An 18,021-nucleotide genomic window follows, 5' to 3' on the forward strand; every position below is an offset into this window, starting at 1 on the left:
AGCTCAAGGTTTCTTGATAGACAAGGTAAAACTATTTGGTGCTCCAAGAACAAAGACAAAGGAACACATATTCTGTTCTTACCTTTGACGGCAGCAGAGCTCAATATTTTGGTGCCAGTAAAAGAAATTGAGGACAAGAAAGGCTGAGAAAGGCTGGTAGGGCTTGTCAGGCCATGCAGAGGGGTGGAAGCTCTGGGAGAAGCAGATGGGCATGTGAAGAAACAGGCTGAGAGAGCTCAGAGGGATGTAGCAACTGTGAGTGGGAGTTCTGTTCCCTAGGTTGACCTCCCCAGATATGTTGTTGGAAGGCTGGGATGGGTCAATGGGAGCCCTCACCTCAGTGACAGTAGAAGAGAAACCTAGTCTTCACTTTTAAGTCCACTCCCTTTCCCAAGCTGCCTTTATTTCTTACGTTCCCAAAGTAAGAGCATCCATAAGCACCCTCATGTGCAAAAACACAATGTACGTGGCAGGCCTGGCCCTTAGCCTGCTCCGCTGCCAGCACCCAGCAGCTCTGATAGCATAAACGAACCAAGCAGAGGGCAAGCAAATACAGCTCTTGCTGCTTAACCCAACCCCTTCCCATTGTGGTTGTATGGAGAGGGAGCAGTCCTTCCCCCTCCTTCCTTTTTGTCCTGCCTGAGTTCTTGGAGGAGAGCTTGGTGCTGCAGGACCCAACATTAAGTGACACCCAACACAGTACACAACTAATTTGCCCCACTTCTGCCTAACACCTTTTTATTTCTTGACCTGTGCAACTGTTCTTTCTTTGGTGTGATGGTGAAAAGTAAGAATAAGAAAAAGTAAAAGAAAGAACAAAAGGAAGAACAAAACTCACCTGAGTTTTGTCTGTTTGCCACTTCTCATGAAGTAGTTAGCAATTGAAGCATTATTTTGATGTCTCTCCTAATACTCAGTATGTGTAACTGTTGACCATGGTTTTGGGCAGTTTCCTTATTCTACATAAATGGTATTCTCCTTCCACATACTAAAGCATTAAGGATATGCTCTACCACGTTGGAGGCTTATAATTTTTGTATTTTGTGGATTGAGGGAGTGGTTTGGGCTTTTTTAATCTGTAATGAATTACAGCTTAAAACAGCCTTCTACTTTTCTCTTGGTCTCCCTCCTCAATACAGAATAGTATCACAGAATTTTCCCCACTTTGGTTGTTAGGGACAAACAACCTTTGATATAGTCTGAAGCCTCTGAGAACTGCTTCTTTAATCTTATTTGAAAAATTACTACTTGACAGATGAATATTTTTTCCAAGTAGGATGTGCTGCTCTTGATAGCTTGATACAGACAGCATGGAGCTGTTAGGAGTGAATTGCTCTGTTCAGTCACAGCGTGGTCATTGTGGCTGCAGCTGTTCCCTTTTAGCTCCCTCTGAGTGGTTCTGTCCTGATCTTCAGTGTGATCCTCAGGAATAACAGAGCATCATCCTCTGGGCCAGCAGAGCCCTCAAAATTCCCTATTAATCACCCTGAGAGGTTCACATAATAGTGTAAATGATAGTGGTTGTTGTACGATGTGGAGACTTGGCTACGGAGAAGTAAACACAAACCAACTTACTCTTAATTACTTTTTAAAGGAAAACAGGTTTCCTCTGTAGTGATAATCAATGAGGCTTGTGTTTGGAAGAAAGATGGATTATTCAAAATGAAACCAAATCTGCCCAGGGCAGGTTTCCAATTGATCTTATTCCTTTTTAAGTTCACTTATGCTTTCATAAATTTGCTTTAGGAACAATTTTAAAAGCAGTGGTCCAATTGTGTCAGCCAGTACGTTCTTCATACCTTTTATGATTTTCCAAACTTCAGTTTCCATGTCTAAATGGCATTATGAACCACTCTCATATGTATTTCTCTCTGAATCTTAATCTTCCTAATTAAATGTCAGTGATGACATAGTGACTGACTATATTTGTCAGATGCAGAAATGCAGGACATAGCTTGGGTCTCTAGGTCTTGAGAAGACACTCTTAACAAGTCTGTTGTCATTACCACCATAAGCAGCTGCATCAGTCATACCCACCGAGAAGCTGTACCTGTAGTCTGGGTTCTTGTACCCAGACTCAGGTCTATCCAACTTAATCTAGAACAACTCCTTTGATGCTTATATGACATCCCTTTTGGGTCCAGTGTCTCACAGGCATGTATACAGCCATGATGTTTTCACTCCGTGCTGCTCTGCCAGCTTGCCATGTCATATACCAGTGTGCCACGCTCTTCCAACAGCAACAGTGGTGTGGGAGGCAGGCTCAATTCCAGCGCCTGTTTCTCCTCCAGGCTTGCAGCTGGAAATTGGAGGCCTATTCTCTTTCTGGTAGTTTTCAGGCCTGCAGGACCAAAACCCAGGTTTGGTGTGTAATCCTCAGAAATGCCTTTTATGAAAATTAACTTTGGGTTTTTTAAGAAGCACTGAAGCTGTGTGAATTAAAAGCATCACGTTATCGAGTTTCCAAGCAGAGTGACAGATTGTTCCACCCTGTCCTGGTGCCATTGTCAGATCAGAAAACTGAATTCTTCATTCCTCACTATGTTTCCTTGGGTGAAAAAGAAATACAAAGTCTTCATAGCTAGAACTGAATAATGTCAATTCTGTAATGACAAGATATTATAAAATTACTGTCTCATGTCCTTTAGGATTTGTTTTTCTTTATCAGTCTCCTCTGTTAGAACATGTTTACAGTAGGTACTCTTTTAAACTAAAATTTCTAAAAAGATTCGAAGAAAGAAAATGGGGAAATTACCTTGACATTCAGTGACAGCTGTAATATCACGTAAACCATTACTAATGGAGAACAATTATGGAGGCTCAGAGTCGATTGTAATAGATTTTTCACACAAAGAAGGAAGGATGTTGGACCTGCTGCAGGGCCGTGAAGAAATAATTACATATCATCTTTCATACCTAAAAAAATGATATATTTTTAAAGATGTCACACTAGCCATCACACACTCAAGAACATCATGTCCTAGACAGTAGGGTGTTTTGTTTGCATTTACATCTTTTGAAGCAGCCATCTGTACTGCAGTGTTCTCTGTGCCTGCTTCACAGTTTGGGTGTGCTCTGTGCATTGTTTCCTCTTGTGCAGTTGTTCAGTAACCTTTTGAGTACATTGCAGCCGTTTAGGATCCGTGTCCTGTATGCTGACTGCTGTCTGCTGTCTTGCTTCAACCAGTGTGTAAGTTCTTTTTCAAAGTGACTTCTACTTATCAATGTGACCTCCTCAAGACTAATACCTCTCCTAGTGGAAAGGCATCCTATTTCTACAGTGGTATTTATACTAAAGTCTGAGAAGGTTTAATGAAATATTGTAATTTGAGGTTCAAAACTCTAGTGAGAGATAACTATTCATAGACTATGAAGATGGAATAAATGCTAGATGAATGCTCATTTGCTTCAAGGACATAATGCTGTTTGCCCCAGCTATTTGGTTAATTTTCGTCTGATTTTTCAGTTCTCTGTATCAGCACTTTCCTTAGTTATGAGTGGGTTTTGGTTAATGCCTCTTGTCTATTGCCTCTGCCTTACAGATCATGAAAAATTACTGTAGAGCAGTGAGCGTTGACCCGATGGGTGGAAGGCTTCAATTACACCTACAATTAGACTTGCCTTTTATTCTGTCCAAGTGGAAAAATAAAGTGGCACTAGGACATGGCCTATTTGTGGACTGAAGCCCAGAACCAGGACCTACCCCCTCCATTAGATGTCATTAGAAGAATCCCAAAACTCAGATCCAGCCCTGCACCTTAATCTGCATGTTGTAGTGATTTTTGTGTCATGGAAACTCAAAACTGTGTTGTAGGATCATTTAGTGACATGAGTATAAATACAGGGACTTTTTGAGTGTCAACATTAATTTGCTTTAAAACAAGTCACATTTGGGGATCATGACTGTTTTCATTTGTTTGTCTGTTGCAATTGCCTGGGCACAGCACTTACCTGCTTGTTCTCTGCCTTTTTTCTGAAGTGCAGAATTAGTTCTTTTAATTAATAGTCAGGTAAAGGATGAACAGTGTTTGATATGAAGGAGTTTGGACTTAATGTATTCTCAGAAGACAGTTTCAGTTTCCAGCATTGGTGTGCCATCTGTAAAATGGATTTTATATTTAACAGCTGCGTAAGAATGAACTCAGCCTAGTTTACATTCATTAACAGGAAAAGTCTGGTGTTATTCCTGTATTTTGGACTGGTCAGGATCTGTCTGACCATTTGTAGAAGGCTTTGCAAAGGAAAGCAACCTCTAACGAGGGTAGTTAAAAAAACTCGCATATTTTATGATCTTAACCATTAGTCACATTAAAAAATCTTTGGTGTTTCTTGAAGACATAACAGGAGTAGAATATACATGTTTTCTTTCAGTTAATCCCCAAACATCTGTTTTCCCAGTGAATATAAGTATAAACAAGAGAATGAGAGGAAAGTTTATTTCCTGAATTTCAATCTTTTTGTGAAACTCTTTCATCTTAAGTTATTGCAGGTAAAAAAGTTTTGGGAAAGGGGCATGTTCCTGAAATATTTGCAATGTTTAAACCTTTGTTTCCCTTGATAAAATACACACAGAAACCATTTTGACTACCTCATCAATTCACTGCTGTGGGAGACATCATGTGTTAAAAATCTTTAAAATTTGTTTAGATTTTTTTTTTTTTGCATTAAAATGTATTTTAAATGTGTGTAAATACATGTTTATATTTATCTTTCTTTGAGCTTTGCTTTTCTTCCCATTGGAGGACTGTTCAGGTACCTGGCTACTGAAATGCTATACCAGTCTGATTTAATTCATGGCCAACATTGCCACTTGGTTTGTCAATATAGCCTTTAGAGAAGTCACATATCATTACCGTGCATTAATAGGTTACTCTGGAGAAAAGTAGTTTCTGGCAAGTATACTATGATGCTGATCTCTCAGAGTAGTTGTCCAAAAATATCTGTAAAAGAAACCACTGCTTGGGTGAGGAGAGGTTAAACATATGTCAGCATGATAGGCTAAATTTCCACATGTTGGGTAAAGAAGGAAAAAAAAAAGAAAAGAGGAAATGATAAAGTAGATGAGACCTATAACTGATTGGCTAACAAAGGTAACTCACCTGGCCTTCCTTACTATAATATATTTAAAGGTGAAAAGACAAAGGAGAGGCAAAGGAAGATGAGGCCTTACTGAAGACAGTGGAAAAGTAACCTCGATGATGGTTCCTTCTCACGTCAGAGAAATAAAAGCAGTTTTCATCTATGAAATTCCTACCACACTTTGTAGTAGGTGATATTCCTTGGTGATGTTCAACACGTTTATATAAGCACTGGCCAGGTTAATGTCTATGTTTAGGAAAGGAGTGGATTGATGTCCTGAAGATAGTATAAGAGGGCTAGGGCTTAGTAAATTATGGTAGAAAAGATAAGCCAATAAAAATTATTTCAGTAACTGTTGAAGGGATGAAAAGCCTTTCTTTATATGAAGCTGAGAGATGTAATATTCTGACATTATAAGACATGCATTTATAGAGTGGTCTGCAGAAGATACCTGAGAACATGAGGCATGCTGCTGTGTGCAGTCCCCTCTCCCCCAGATATTGGGGGAACTATTTTCTAAGCATTCTGTGTTGGGGGGAAAAGGCAGTAGGCAGGTTATGAGTTGAGCCCTTGATCAGTCAAGTTGGCTGATAGCTACAGAAAGCAGCACACAAAAAAGTTAGCAAACTCATTACAAGGGTTGTTTAATCAATGCCCTTAAGGGGGAGAGACTCCCTCCTCCTGGAAGAAAGCAAAGATATTTGTAATACTATTAAAAGAAGAGACTGCTTGTCTTCTCTACATATTTCATTCATAGGAATTGATTAGTTCTCATTAGTATTGACAAACTAGTAACATGTTAGATTTGTTTATCCAGAGCAGTATGGATTCATGGTAGGGGAAAAAATTTCATATAGTAATAGAAAAGCTCTACTATGAACTATACAATGCAAAATAATAACATGTAAGTTATCTGGGGATCTTCTGACTAAATGCCACTGAGCAACTGAGGGGTTATATAGAAACATTGCATTTAGGAAAGAAAATGGAGGTAAGGTGAGACCTCGCATTTCTGCTGTGTATAAGGGTTTTTAGGTTTCTGAACTAGTGAAAGGAATATCTTTAAGCCAGTCAATTAACATGGCAGGAGCCTCTACATGTCTATAGCTACAGCAGGACAACATCTGTCTGCAGCAATTAGGCAGGAACTTGCAAACTGAAGGGCTGCTCACAGATGGAGCAGATAGCTTGCCAGGCAGATGATGTTTAAGACTTTTACTCTTAAAAACAAAAGCAAACACATATCGCTGGCAGTATTTGAGTATAAAACTAGTTATGATAAATCTGAAATGTTAAGTGCCTGGTATTTTGAAAAAAATAAAATTGTGAGGGGAAAATCCCCCCTCAAATTCTTTCAGTAGCGTAAGCATTCATATGGATGTGACAGTAAAACAGAAGGTCTTACTGAAGGTTTATTGTACTGTGTAAAATAATAAAAGCCTTTGAAGAACTGGTAGAGATGAAGCTTTCTTGGATGTGCAAAAGAGCTTTCAGTAAACTGAATATATTTTTTACTGTTGATAAGATTAGAGAATTAAGATTGTTAAAGAATTTCTTCTGAGAGTCTATCAAATGTGTAAGACTGTTTTGGTCAGGGAATATATTGTCCTTCAAGGAGTAGGATGTGAAATCCTCTGAAGATACTTGAAAATACCCTATCATGTTAAGAGGATTTTATCCGTACATTTATTTTTACTGTACGTAATGTCAATATTTGTAGAAAAATTCTCATATTTAATAGTAGCCTGCTCCACTATTGATTAGATGACATAGGATTTCATAAAAGCTAAAATTTATTTCAACAAAAAATATGGTAAGTCTTAGCATATAAAATCGCAGAGAAAAAGTATCAAGGAAAGAAGTTCTGAACAGTGAGGAAAGAATAGTATAGTTGCTTTTGATCTCCCCCCACTCCCTCTGCTCTCTCCTAAATGTAGTGTAAAGAAAGCACTTGTACTGGTAGTGGGTTGACCCTGGCCAGATACCAGGTACCCACTAAAGCTGCTCTCTTACTGTCTCCCTCTGCAAGTGGACAGAGGAGAGAGAAAAAAACCAGCTAAGAATTCATGAGTAGAGATAAGAACTGGGAGAGGTCGCTTACTGATTACCTTCACAGGCAAAACAGACTCCAAGTGAGGATAGTACTTAAATTTATTACTAACAGGATAAGAGCCAAAGAGTGAGAAATAGTCTTAAAAACATCTTCCCCCCACCCCTTCTTCCTTCGATGTTCTCCCTCCTCTCCCCCAGTGGTGCAGGGGGACGGGGAATGGGGATTATGGTCATTTGTTGGTTCTGCTGCTGCTCAGGGAGAGGAGTTCTTCCCCTGCTCTCATGGGGTCCCTTCCACAGGAGACAGTCCTTGATGGACTTCTCCAGCCTGAGTCCATCCCTCAGGCAGCAGTTCTTCCCAAACTCCTGTCCCGTGGGTCACTCCTCCATGGAGTGCAGTGCTTCATGAATGAGCTGTAGTAATGTGGGTTCCCCACAGGGGCCACAAGTCCTACCTGGGAAAAACCTGCTCCTGCATGGGCTTCCCTCTCCACAGGCCACAGGTCTTCGGCAGGACCCTGCTCCATCCTGGGCCTCCCATGGGGTCACAGCTTCTTTCATGCATCCACCTGCTCCAGCATGCGTTCCTTCATGGGTTGCAGGTGGGTCTCCACACTCCAATGATCCTCTATGGGCTACAGGTGGGTCTCTGAACCCTGATGGTCCTCCATGGGCTGCAGGGGCACAGCTGCTCCACCATGGTCTGCACCATGGGTTGCAGGGGACTCAGCTCCAGTGCCTGGAGCACTCCTCGCTCTCCTGCACTAATCTTGGTGTCTACGTTGTTATTCCCATGTTCTCACTCCACTCTTCTGTAGCTGTGATTTCTTCTGCGCTACAATCTTTCTGTTCTTAAATATGTTATCACAGAGGTGTTGCTATTACTTCTAATTGGCTTGGCCTTAGCCAGCAGCAGGAAGTCCATCCTGGAGCTGGCTGGCATTGGCTCCACGGGACAGGGGAAGCTTCTAGCAGCTTCTAACAGAAGCCACCCCTGTAGCCCCTCCTGCTACCAAAACCCAGCCGCAGAAACCCACTACAGTACTCTATAACTATTGTTTTTCTTTATGATCATGCACATTTTCTGATGATTTTAAGTAATACTACAAAGGTTGTTGGCAAAGGTGATTCTTCTTCCAGTACCTTCTAGTTGTGAAAGAAACTCAAATAACAGTCTCTGTACTACTCTGGTTTAGATACCTGTGTTTTTCTCTGAGAAGCTCATTTTGTAGAGAAAGAAAATCAGATATCGTACCTTTTACAACTGCTAGATAGGGTACTGCCCAAATTAATAATTTCCTACCCTACCAAAACCCATGATTTGCTGAAACACAGTTCAGTTTCTCCATCTTCACTAATATCTCCAGATATTAGTATATAATATAGTATTTTTCCTTTGTATGCGTTAGTATGTTGAAAATGGAAACAAGCCTTACTTCTTATTCACAGTTACATATATTTCATTTTAGAAAATATATATTAACCTCAATCTTTTGCAGTTTCTTTCTGTTCCACTTCAGGTTTTTACCTGACTAGGGAAAAAAAAATAGTAAATGAATTTTGTATCTATTATTTGAAAAGTGTATTGGTCTCTGGTGGATTTCCTTGCAGCCTGACATGACTGTCTGAGGTTCTCTCTTCTTGTTTTCAGGAGATGAAGTTCTGTGGCTACTGGATGGAGGTCTTAGATATATGGGATTTTTTCAAGCTGCACTTTCCAATTCAGTTTCTGATCTGAAATTTCAGGACTCATTAGTATTATGCAAACAGAATAGCTTGTCTTTATAATTTTGATAGGATCCTGTTTGCCTGAGTTTGTTTTCACACTGCACCAACTCCAACAACTTAGATTCTTTCACTGACCCCAGTGGTTCCTGCAGTATCTGAAGACTGCAGCATCTAAGTGCAGAAGCAGTCACTCAGTTTCTGAAAATGAAAGATTAGGGAATAGTGACTGCTACCTCTCCTCTAGGGGCCCGGGGGAGCACTGCATGGGCTGTTCCTTGTGTGGAAGGCTCAGGACAACCTTTTCCTTTCTTCTTGTTACTCCCAACACTTCCCCAGACTAACACAGATATGATCAAGGAATGGGAAGGTGACTGTCACCTCCAGAATCCCATTTCCATAGAGATGAAATTATTTGCCCCTTTTATATTCGAATAGAAAGTCAGTTCAGGAAAATCAGATTAATCTTTTCAGGTGAAAAAGCAGAGCAGGCTGTTCAACTCCTATGTGGGGAGTAACCACATGTGGCCACCTCCACTACCCCTTTTGCACAAGATCTTCCTGCATCCATGGCTGGTGGGATACCTGGAGATGGGTCAGCAGAGCTCAGATCAACTGCAGGAACCAACACAGGGACTGAAGGCACCAGGACTTGAAACCTGAGATCTAGTGAAAAACTGTCATTCCTATATCTGGGGAAAAAAAATATTTGCTGAGCTTTATTTCATAAAAACAGAGAGAATAGGAACATCTCGTACTGAAACAACTAATCTGAAGTATAAGCTCACAGCTGCAGTGAAGTTTCTACACAAATAAGATGGTACTGGAAGAATCGATTTATTTTTCTCTATACCAATCCCTTCGTGTTGCATTCTGGAGAGAGAATTAGTCAGCTGTTGGTATTGGGGAGGAAGAAAACGGGAGACTTACTTCAAGGTGAACTCGAATATGCATCCTTTGTTAGGATTTTAGGCCCGCTTCTGTCTGCTGGTAGAGTTATAATCAATGTTTTTTGCCATGTAGTTGATATAGGATCTGTGTTTGAATATCCGTGAATACAATGTACATTAACTTGCTACACTTGTTTGGGAACTCACAGAGTACGGTGTTTTTCCCAGTAATATACATCTGGTATTAGAGCCCGATCCAAAACATTAGTCAGTTTTATGACTATAGACAAAATTTTATGACATTATTCAGTAGTGTGATAATGATGAGCTGATTCTTACAGATATTCATGGACTTTTCAGCATAGAACCAAATTAAAATTTAACTTTTTCAAAAATTTCAAGTGTTTAGGTAAGTGTTTCACTGGTTTTGTGAGTCAGACAAATATTTGGGGAACGAACTTTCTAGCAGTTTCTGAATTGCTTTTGTGTAATACATTCATAACCTAATTTGAAGAACCTTTATATTAGATATCATTTGGAAGTAGAGTCCAACTAGTTAAGATTATTTTCATACAGATCTTGATTTTTCTTTGGAAGCCCTTAGCTACTGAATATACTGTTAAGGTAGAGTCTAGGAAAACCAAAACGTTTTTCTGAATGTTACTTCAAGCTAATCCATTTTGAAGAAAAAGAGAGCAATCTTACTGCTTTTTCTGTGTTATGTCTTGCATTCCCAGAACAAAACAAAGGAAAAAAACCAAACCAACAAAAGGAAAAAAACCCATGGCTGCTTAGTATGAGTTACACAAGAGCATGAGTCAAGAAATCCTTTTTATGTGTCTTCATATGCACATGCCAAAAAGTCTCTGCCAGAGTTACTCTTGATTGGAATTTACAGAGGTTTGTGAAGAATAAATACTGAAGTGCTGTCTTGCGCTTTCTCCTTTAAAATATTATTTTAGGAGGAGCCTGAGCAGCTGGATTGCTCAGAAAAGGATCTGTTCAATGAATATCTAAGAAAGAACTCTTGGGATACTAAGCTGTAATTGAAAGGTAAATCTTGAGACAAAACAAAATTAAATTACTGTTTGCATACTTTATTGTTCCTTTGGGATTTATAATAACATCTCTTGCAGTATTTTTTGCCTCCACCCACAAAAGTGTCTTTGATTGTTGAATTAAAAAGTTTAGGTTGCAGTTTCTCCCTCTTTCTGAAAGACTTGAGCAATTATTTGAATTTCCTAAGAGTATGTTAAAACACAGGAGACAAAAGCCTAGCTTCTGTTTTCAGCCCTAGTTGTGGAGAAAGGCAGTGTTACCATGTATGCTGTCCATCAGAGGACCAGGTATTTCTCATGTAAAGAAGTCTGAAATGTTAATATTTTTGTTGCTAGTTTGGTTTTGTTGGTTTTCTCTATTAGCTAAAACTAGGGAGTAAATGCACAGGGCTTTTAGTGGAAACTTCAAATATAAAGCTAGCCTTAAAGTTATAAAATTAAATATATTTGCTAAGGACACTTCATAAAGGATGAAGTAATTGGAAGACATGAAATAGGAAGTTTTTACAGTGTTTTTTGGCTTCCAGAAAGGGTATGGTGCCGGCATGACCTGGACTGCCAGCATCCCCAGGAAGTTTCCTCCCTGGCTTCCTTCGGTGTGGGGTGCCTGCATATGCCTCTTGGTTCTTGATTCTGACACAGTAAATAAAACTTTGGCAAGGTTTATGCCACGAGGGGCCTGAATTGCAGATTTGGTTTTTAGGTATAACTCCAGTGCAGTTGTTCATAAGTGGAGACTGCTGGGTTAGGACAATTAGCAGATTAATCAGTAGTACAATTTTTAGAATGTGGATTCATGGTTTTGTCCTTTCATGGTGGTTTTGGAAGATTATTAATCCAACGTGTAATAAGGTTGAGCAGCAAGTAGTTCACTGTCTGAAAGCCAGATTTTTTTCTTCACTTTTTGTAGAAATAGGTACAGAGTAGGAGGAAGGAGAAAAATTCTTTCTCTCCCCTACTCTGTCCATCCTCCTGAGCAAGAGGTCCAGCACAATCCATTAGCTTCCAGGGCAAGACAGAATTTCCCTCCCCTCAGGTATGCTTGGCCTTTCCTCACAAAAGGTGATGTTTGTTGCAGGTCCTTTATGGGACAGTATTGTTTGTCAAAGTGAAATCAAGACTCGGTGTACATAATTATGGGATGAGGGAAGATGGTGATGTTTAGGATCCTTGAAATGGGCTACAGTAAGCCATGTTTAACCCTCTCTGCATATCTTGCTAGTTGCTCTTCTTTTCAGATGATAAAGTTTCTGGAATAAAGAGCTGAGGTAGAGCCCCATATTCACCCTAAGAAGTTGGGCAGAGGCTCTCTGGTAGCAGCTTGCACAATTGCTGGGCTCAGCAAAGCTGTGGTTGCCACCTGGGGAAGAAGCCCAAATGCCACTTGCTCCTGCTGCTTGTTGTCATGGTCAGGGTTCAGCCATTCCAGGAAACACAAAAACAAGTTCTGGGGAAACACCAGTCTTTGCCCATGGGAAGCACCTAATTAGATGTGTTTATCAAGTGTGTTGTAATTACAAAAATATGTAGGTAATTATTTTTCTTTGAGCCACTTCATGCTTATCTTTCTTAAGAATGTGCCATGAAGAAAGTAAACTGCTGTTTAACTGTACTTTAGAAATAGATATTTAAGGCAACTGAACCATAACAGTGAATGGGACACAGAGACTAGGTTAATGTTTGAGTAACATGAGATTGATCTAGAACTGAAGTTTTAAATTTTAAAATGCGTAATACAGAGCAAGGATGGTCCAGATCAATGATCTGCTTATTTGCAAGAGGTAGCATATTTGCTAAATTCTAGCCAGATTAGGGTTCTGGATTTGATAATTTGGTTTTTCTTTCTTCTTTTTTCTTTCCTTTTTTTTTTTTTAAGATCCCGTTAATTATTTGAAAAATATGATGTAACAGGAAAAGTATTTTCCAACCAGTAGTAGCTTCTACTTGATGCAGTTTTATTCAAAATGGAAAAGGTTCCACTCCAAATAGTTGTATTATCTACAATTATATACATCTATTTTTTAATTAAAATAATAATTTTTTATTATGAATTATTACATGATAAAATGTGGACTATCTCAGGAAATACTCATCTTGAATCAGCAAATAATGCTAAGGTTACCTGTGCTTATTTTGGACAAAATTCTCTTGCCTTATGATCAATGATTCACTGAGTTATGGAGGTATTTTTATGTTCCCCAGAGATACTAAACCAAATGCCAAACCAATAAGAAAGAATATTTACAGCTCTTTGCCATAGATACTGCTTTTGAATACAAAAAAAAAATAATTATTGCAATATATAATGTACAAACAAAAATCGGTAACCTCAGACATTCGTTCCTGCAGTCTCCTGTGTAGACAAAGCTTTTGATCAGAGCAAAGCTTCAGGTCGTGAGTAGTTCTCTGCAAGATATTACAGGCACCTCCTTGTGCTGCCGAGCCAAAGCTCAGTGCTTCCTCCTCCTCCTTCCCCCTTTCATTGCTCTCTCCCAGCCATGAAGACTCTGGGAGAGTCCCATTGGGAAGAATAAGTGGCCAATGCTGCTGGACTGGGTGCAACACCACCAGGCAGTATTCCAGCCTTAGGAGAAGGCAGGAAGTAGAGGGGAGGCTGAATTACCACTGAGTCAAAGACAGGGAAGAAGGGTCACATATGGTTTAGGAATATGTGCATATATATATGTATTTATGTATAGAACAGAGAGGAATTGGAAGAGAGGAGATGAAGAACATGCAGAGATGAACAAGGAAGGATCACCCTGTGGCTGATGCATAAGATTGAGACTAATTTACTGCATTGTATATGATCTCTAAAGTTGGCTATGTACTTAAAGGGTTGTACAAACACCATACATTAGATACGGGGAGGCAGACTGAATCAGCAGAGACTGAATCTCCTCCTGTGTGAGGTGAATGGCAGCCATGCGATTCCAGGATAAAGTCAGAAGGGAGCAAATTCAAAAGATCTTGAGCTTTAGCTACTTGGCTCCACAGGCTGACTGCCACTCTGTTAAAATACTGATAGACTTTAGGTTTTGGCTGATGGTAGGTGTTTCAAATGTAAGTGATGTGTTGCTGTAATGGCAATTGCTGTGTTACTACTTATGGTTTTAACCCCGTATGTTTTGTGGTTTAATTGGAAAGGGAGGGTATAGAAATCTTGTGGGCAAAGCTGTGGAAATAGAGGGAAATTTTCTTAAGTGTACTGTTAAAGAGTTGAAAGCAAATTTTGATTTGATGGCATGAGTAAAATCCTCTGCATTCATTTTCTTTCTGTGTTGTCTAACTTAACTGTTGGTTTTACAAAAAGCAGAGATAATTAGTGTTTGAATTGTGGTAATGTAGAAACCAGAACCAGGACTGCAGGTAGAAAATGGTGTTGAATTACTGAGGCCCTGCATTAGAGAAATTGCTGTCTACTCAGAACAAACAAAACACAGAAGTGGAAAACTGAGGCATGAAAAGAAAACAATTTGTTCCATAAGAAATCAGGAAATGAGCTCAGGGCTTATGATTGTCATCCTGCATTTTAATTCCAAGTGTGCTCTCTCTTTCTCAGAAACAAGAGTTAAAATCAAATTATTGAACAGTTTAAAAAGAAAACAAACTCCATTTGTTCCATTCCACTTTGGAATTAGCAGCATTTTTCAATTAATATTTATGTCATTATATCCATTGTTACTTTACATAAACAAAGTATATATAATATGCCAAATTTTAGTCAATGACTATGCTAGATATCCATGGATTGTAACATCAACCAGTTTCTGATTTTCTACATAACAGTACCTTAAGAGAAAATGAGAATGATACCTTGTGGCTCAGTCAATGCAACCCATTGCATACAATGATTCTTGCAAACAATGATTCTTGAGGAAATTGTAGAATAAAAAAATAAAAAAATTAATTTAAAAGATCACTTAACAAATATTTTTAGTGGGTGAGAAATGAGAAGGCAAAATAATAGAAGGCAGAACAAACTTAGTTGAATAAATGCTTTACAATTACCCATGCTTTCTGCTGAAAAAGAATCTCTTCTTCAACTGCAAAACTCTCACTGGTAGATTCAAGGAGTCTGATTGTGTTTTCTTTAAAGCATTGACAATGCTCAAATCAGAAATCCATGTAATAAGGTAAGATGTAGGTATTTGAGAGAACTCAGTTAAGTTGCAATACATAGGCAAATGCAAAGGTGTCTCTGAAAGAGCATCTATATATTGAATGGTATTACAGTTAAGAAAATGTAATTTATATTTGGGATAACTTAGGGTCTTGATGTATGTATGAGTGAAGAAAATCCTTATTTTTGGGGAATAACAATGGAAGTAGCTTCCCCTGATGCACTGGGCGTAGAGATCTGAATGCTATTGGCACTGGTTTTGACATTGGTTTTGAATAAAAAAACAGGTCCTTCGTGCCTTTTCTTTTACACAAAATGAAAGTGTACGTCTTACAAGTTTTTTATTAAATACATGTTTATTTCAGTAGTTGGGAGCCTAGCTGAAGACTAGAATAAAAAAATTACCAACTGAATAACCAGTAATGTGCTTTTATTTATGCTGTAATTTATTTGGGAGAGAGATGGGAGTAGCATGATAGTAAGATATTATCTTCAAAGTTGCCATGGTAATGCAACCTACTACCTGTTGCTAAGACTATGCTGTGGCTGTTATTACTTTTATTACAGCTCTTAACATCTCAAGATGTATCCTTTCATTTTAAGTGTTATTTATGATTCAGTTCCATTTGTAAGGAAACCAGTAAGTTTTGCCACTTGCCAGCAGGGCTCTAGAGCAGTAGGAATGATAGCAATGCAAGAACCTGATTCTGTTAGCACAGGTCCCATCCTCTGATACAGAGCAATGTACAGGCTATCAAACCATTTAGGAAGACAAGAATATCAAAACAATTGAGTTCCCTATCTATGTTATTATCCACTTTCCCTGGAAAGTCAGTGATCAATATTTGGAGACAGAAATGCCAAAATGCCCCACCAATAATGCTCTATAAAACCTTCAAAATACAAACAAGTCGTTCTTAGCATTAGAACTAGAAATGGTAATATCCACTTTGCTAAGAGGATCCTGTCTGCTGTAAGTCTGGTTTCCTGATCCAGCAAAGTGTCCTAGGACCTCTTTTACTGTCCTGAACCATGCTGAGCAGCAGCAGTATGGTAAGCCTGAATTCAGCCAAAGTGCTTTCATTCAGAATCACAACAGCGTGAGACTCTAAAGATGCCGTCAGTCATATGCTACTGTGTGTGAGTACTGTAAACTGCAGGTAAGAGTGGAAATGATAAATGGATCGCTCAAAAAAAAACCCCAAAAAATCAGAAGCCTGTCTCCTCCTAGCTGCCTGTTCTCCCAGGCTTTTATTTTCATCTGTTACTAGTGAGTTCAGCCCCTCTAGATAGTAGATGGCCTTCTCAGTACAATACAGTTCAAGGAAAATATTTACCGAAGTCAAGATGGTCTGCCTTTCATGTATGGAGGGAGTGATACATGACTTCTGTCTTCTGCACTTACAATGCTATGTTTATACAAGTCTCTGTGCTTTCTCGTTGGATTCTTTTTTTCAAGACCTGTCTCCTAGCTTTAGTTCAATAACTCTTTATTCTTTCCTGCTGGATAGCAACACTTGTCCTTTTCATCTACGTGTGAAAGCCATTGGCTGAATTTTGCAAAATTTGTGTTGGTAAACTCCTATATCTGAATTTCTCATGTCTTCAAAAAGAAAAATTTGTGATTAAGCAGGCTGTGCGATTTGCCTGTTCTTACACTCTCTTTCTGTCTTTATGTCCCGTGGTTTAGCACTTGATCTAAACTTTTAGATAATTTTTTGTATTTTTGTCTAGAAAATACTGAAAGTTAAGTATCACACAGTAATATCAAAGAGATACATTACTGCATTTTATCCAGAGCAGTACTCTGAGTGCTATTGCAAATGGTCATTTTTGTTTAACTGAGCTGTGGAATAATACTACGCATGATGATGTGCGTACACGGTACGTACGTGTTTTGAGGGTGTGCCTCCACTGATGGGAGCTAAAGGTGTATGCATCTGTTATATTTATTTCAAAATAAATAGTCACAGGGATAATCACAGTTGAAAGGCATACTTACAGATAAGAGGTCTGGTGTGGTCTCAGCTGTCTGAATACAATCCTCTTGGATGAGGTCTCAGTTTCTTCTCCAGCTATGCTCTGCTTATAATTGTGGCACCTAATTTAGGAACAGAGGCATCTTAGACTCCATCTGCAGTCAAAGACAAAAACACACATCTCTGAAAGGTAATTCAGGCTCTTTAAGTGTTAGTCACTGGGCGGAGGCAGCTGTTCCTCTCCACTGACTTACACCTATGAGTATGTGAAATATATTTGACCTTAAGGCAATAATTCATAGCCCATTATCAAACTCAGAGACAATTGAAAGTGTTTCCAGTGCATTATAACATATTGGCATGTTGTAAAGCTACCTTCTTTAGCCCGTGCAAGATTGTCTGTCCTAATTGACTGGGCATTTTGTCAGTCAGAGATTGCAGGCTCTGCGTTTGCTCATGCAAGAACAAACAGGTCTGTGAAGAGGGAAATGTGGGTACTGCTTCAGTATCTGAATTTCTGATGACTACTGTTATATGGTTCTCTATGGCAGTTTTCTTATCCTCTTGGATTTCAGTTGTCTACAAGAACTTTTCCAAAGTCTGCATGTTGTAAGAGCTGTGCCTCAAGATACTTCAGTTCAGAATCTTTTCACCGGAGTTATTGATATGATATGATACGATACGGTTTAAGGGAGGATTTCAAAAGTGTCTGTATAATACTCATTTAACTTGTTCATTTGTCAGCATGGACAACTGCTAAAGGCATGCCTGTGGATCTTAGGATCTTCCCATATATCCAGATAGGGTGTGCATCAGTGCAAAAACAAACTTACCAGGAGAATTCCAGTATTGAGAAGGGTTTTATGAAGATTGTCAACTTCTCTTTCTTGCATTTTACTGATTGGCACAAGGAGTGGTTATTATTCTGTTTGAGAGATTAAGATACAACAGTGGTATGGATTTTGGTCAGTAAAGGAGGACAGAAATTAGAGCTACAGGTACAGTCAAACAGTGCCGATAGTTTATGTTGAACATAAGAACCACCATTCACTTCAAAGTACTAAGAAAGGAGGATGTGTGAAATGTCTCATCTGCAACGTTTGCAGGCCTGGAAA

At 39.0% G+C, this 18,021-nt stretch overlaps 1 protein-coding gene and 1 long non-coding RNA gene across 4 annotated transcripts in view; one reads left to right on the top strand and one right to left on the bottom strand.

The window, feature by feature from the left end:
* The window catches only part of PDE7B (phosphodiesterase 7B), a 173,238-nt gene that overhangs the window by 113,853 nt on the left and 41,364 nt on the right, over positions 1-18,021 (top strand). The gene's annotated exons all lie outside the window — the stretch shown is intronic.
* On the bottom strand, positions 1,050-17,115 carry LOC113960431. Of its 2 annotated transcripts, none has more exons than XR_003532033.1 (4): positions 16,930-17,115; positions 3,952-4,098; positions 2,756-2,916; positions 1,050-2,548 (listed from the first exon to the last, which is right to left on the bottom strand). It is a non-coding gene; the product is annotated as an uncharacterized LOC113960431 (long non-coding RNA). The 2 variants fall into 2 exon arrangements; XR_003532032.1 differs by having other exon boundaries at positions 1,050-2,603.

This window comes from Corapipo altera, unplaced genomic scaffold, assembly GCF_003945725.1.
Source record: "Corapipo altera isolate COAL_440 unplaced genomic scaffold, ASM394572v1 2b, whole genome shotgun sequence".
NCBI classification, from domain to species: Eukaryota; Metazoa; Chordata; class Aves; order Passeriformes; family Pipridae; genus Corapipo; species Corapipo altera.